This window comes from Schistocerca piceifrons, unplaced genomic scaffold (genome assembly GCF_021461385.2).
Source record: "Schistocerca piceifrons isolate TAMUIC-IGC-003096 unplaced genomic scaffold, iqSchPice1.1 HiC_scaffold_2171, whole genome shotgun sequence".
Classification (NCBI taxonomy): domain Eukaryota; kingdom Metazoa; phylum Arthropoda; class Insecta; order Orthoptera; family Acrididae; genus Schistocerca; species Schistocerca piceifrons.
The window spans coordinates 2,738,223-2,742,737 of NW_025728088.1; positions in this window are offsets into that span (position 1 = coordinate 2,738,223).

Below are 4,515 nucleotides of genomic sequence, written 5' to 3' on the forward strand. Positions count from 1 at the left end.
CACTAGCGACTCAAGAGGACAATGGCTATCTATATAAAAGAGCGCTCAATGGACATGAAACGGACATAAAAATCTACCGTCATTGTAGTACTAAGCTTAAGGTACGATATGCTTTAGTTATAATAAATATTTGTTCTGGGAATAAATCATTTAGCAGTGCTCATTCCTATCATCTCCTCAGTAGTATTTTCATTTTAATTATGCATTTTGCTAAGATTAGCGACACCAAGATCAGCAGTCCAATGTGCGTGTTACATTGACAAAAAGAAAACTGTTTGATCGTCTTCTTGCATCAGCTTTAATACTGAATTTCCCTTTTGTGTGATGTTACAGTTGCTTTTGCGCCCTGAAGAACTTTCTGGTCCCTTAGGAAATTGTTTTGTCATAACAATAACTTCACAACCGGGTATGATCGTATCATGAAGTAATTAGAATGACGATAACGCAATTTCTTAATAGCACGCTAGTTGTGACTGCTTCAAGCCACGCGAAACTGCAATTGAAGACTATTCACATTTCATAATGCAATATTTTATGACAATGGTCAATCCACGATTCTTACGCCAATTGTGATTGATAAAACAGTAAGCGAAATCTCAAATTCCAACTTTTCCATTGAATAACATCTCACTTATTTTGTTACATCACAAGGTGTTACAGTTCTCATTATAAAAAAGAAGTATCAAACTTATTGAACATCGCTGGGAAAAGTGTATACAGCTGAAAAGAGATATTGGAAACTACATTTCCGCTAAAATTTGTGTGTTTTCTTTGTTGGGTCGGGTACATATGGGACCAGCCTCGTATGATAATCGCTCACGACAGGAAACCTCAACAGTGAGACAGGCAGTGACACGGGGTCTCAGTGAGCCACCTCGCGGTCTCAGCTAACTGAACAAGCGACCAGTGACACGACACGCCAGCACAACTTTAAGGCTAACCTAAAGAGTTTTACTGAGCGCTGTCGTGCCAGCCTCCAGCTCCAGACGCAAGTGTGTGTCGCCACTGCGCGCTGGATTAAATGCTGTTCTAATAGAATGACGGGGCAGAGTTTCTGGAGATGTTTGTGGGGCACGTCGCGCGAGAAGCATAGCGATACAGACAAGAAATGAGGCACTTTTTCATTTTTTTAACAAATGCATAATGGTTTCGTGAAGCACACAGAAAAACTCCGCCGATCCTGAGTATTTCCTTTGTGTGTTTTATTTCCGATACTTATCGTAAATGAAATCTAAAAACCGAAACCAGAACCAAGCTTGCTTCATTGTTTTAAGTTTCAAAAAGTCCAGCCTATAAGCATGGCCTGTGGTACAAGTAGCAAATTGTGGGACTTTCTTTTTACATTCAGACAATTTTTAAACGCTACTTTTCTGATTCATCCTTCGAATTTGAAATGAGTTTAACAGATCTATGCTACATGCATAAATAAATTACTTTCGTTCACATGAATGTTTCATTCACTTTCCTCAGTCAGCTATAAATCACATTGCCGGTTTCAGGATACGAGTTAACAATCGTGGCGATACAACAGCACTGAATTTGAGGACCTCTCAACCTCTGCCAGTGACTGCGGATCGTCATGTGGTTAACAGCTTCCCTCGCAGCTTACAGCCTGTCTCTCGTGACTATCCTTTTTGTTAAGAACTGACATGCTCCGAAATCCAGGATTCATCCAGTCTTTGATAATTAAGAAAATCATAGACTCCCCAGCTTCTTAAGAATGGACGCAGGTGCAGATAAAATTCTTACAGTACCGTCTTTGTACATACTCAAAAGTCTCCTTTATACAAGTACACACTTTAATAGTTTACGTATGAATTCGGACTCACATAACTGCAATACACGTGTAAGTAATCTGCATGGAGAAAGACGTAGAAAAAAGTCAAACATTTGAACCATTATGCAATAAAGCTGTATAATGCTCCGCTAATTTGCATCAAAGGAAATGGAGATGAGAAAATTTACTCCAAAATTTAAAAAATTACCCGTAAAATTTTCTATAAAATTCTGAATGCATGTACCACTAAACTTATATTCATTGTCATTCGAACATGCTATTGTAATTCTAAATTTTGTATTTTGTTTGTAAATTCTTTTAACTATAAATGACGTGATATATGTGTTTCTCAAACCGTACTGCATGCATGTCGGGTCAGAGCACGTGGAAGGCCCATGCATTAGCTCATTCAGAATTTCTTTTAATATATTTTCTAAAATATTAGCTTTACGATGATTTATCTAATTGTGCTGTGCGTATGATGAATGGCATTACGACAGTTCCTATGTCGCTTAAGTGATACAAAGGGTACTAATAAACTTCACGAACTTGACCGGGATTACAGAAGTGTCCGATTCCACCCGTCTCCTTTGACCAATGACGTCACCAATACGGCGGAAACGACTATCGACAACGACTCCATTATAGCGCCTATGACATAACGAAAACAAATTAGAAACGCAACACACACATCTTCCTCCAAGGATATAATCAAACTAACAGGATCAGCGTGGGAAATTGGGAGTTTTTGGGCCAAAAACTCCCAACATTCCACCACCACCTAAACAAATAAAATTGGAATGAATACTTCACTTGACCTACATAGGTTTATAGCAGTTCACGATACCAAAACATAGCTAAAACAGCCCATTGGAATCTGACACTTCCCTTGACCCTTATAGCTCAAAAACTAACGATATCAAAAAAAAATTGAATCGAGTGATTCCCCAAAGATACATAAATCAAATCCAAGTGCCAATACTGAAACATCAACTAAAAACACATGCCGTATATACCACCGACCTCACAACTCTAATACCATACCGAACATCGTAACACGAAAACTACACCAAAGAAAACACGATTACTTACCACGAAAAAGTTCCAGCGCTACACACTAGGTCGAGCACCACAATCTCTCTCACTCACTCACACACACACTCACACACACACTCACACACACACTCACACACACACACTCACACACACACACTCACACACACACACACACACACACACACTCACACACACACACACACACTCACACACACACACACACACTCACACACACACACACACACTCACACACACACACACACACTCACACACACACACACACACTCACACACACACACACACACACACTCACACACACACACACACACTCACACACACACACACACACTCACACACACACACTCACACACACACACACACACACACACACACACACACACACACACACACACACACACACACACACACTCACACACACACACACACTCACACACACACACACACACACACACACACACACACACACACTCACACACACACACTCACACACACTCACACACACACACTCACACACACACACTCACACACACACTCACACACTCACACACACACACTCACACACACACACTCACACACACACACTCACACACACACACACACACACACACACACTCACACACACACACACACACTCACACACACACACACACACACACACACACACACTCACACACACACACACACACTCACACACACACACACACACACACACACACTCACACTCACACACACACACACACACACACACACACACACACGAAAAAGTCCCAACGCACCCACAACCTATCAACCCCCCATCCAAACTCCCCCCTCCCCCCAAAAACGAAGATCCATCAATGAATAAATCTCAGCCACACTACAACTCAAAAACTGCAACAAAACAGATCACAACAATCATAAAACAACCACCCCCGCCACCCGCCTACATCTAGAAACAAAACGCTCAAACAAAACTCCGCGCCATTGTGACTTGTCACACCACAACACCTTTACATCACGGGTCAAAGCCGACAGGTGGGGTCGGATGTCTCAGTTGACCCACTTTACCTGTGCGGCAGCCCTCAATGCCAAAAACCAACACTGACGTCAAACCCGTTACGCAGACCTTGACTTACCCTACCTTAAACGAAATCCACTGTACGATAAACGAAAACTCTGCCACATAAGTGATATCAAAAACGCAACCTAACCATAGATTTAAAAAATCGTCCGCTGTTACACGAAATAAGCCCGTCGCTCACAATTTCTTCGCCGACTGCAAGCGGCAGTGAGCTGACGAAACTGGTGTCCGTTCCCTGTTCTCTTCCCGAAAATGCTGAGAACATACTGTGCCATGTTTGATCGGTTTCCCACTTTCCTTCTCACAGCCTTCACCAGGGAGGCTTACGAGTTGGATCGATAAGAAATCTGAAGTCAAATGACAGAAATAAAACCACTAAAGCAAAAATAAACAGCGCAACCACTGCTGATCAAATTTAACCATCCAACGAATCTAAACGAGCGAACAACATAAAATATGGATTTATTTTCTTATTTACTGTCAAAATATTCACAATGATCATGCTATTGTGTGAGTAGAGAAAAGTTTTAATGAACGAACAAGTCATATGTAACGTTCATTTTCATTTTTTATGCAAACACTTTTAAAAAAGAGCTTTATT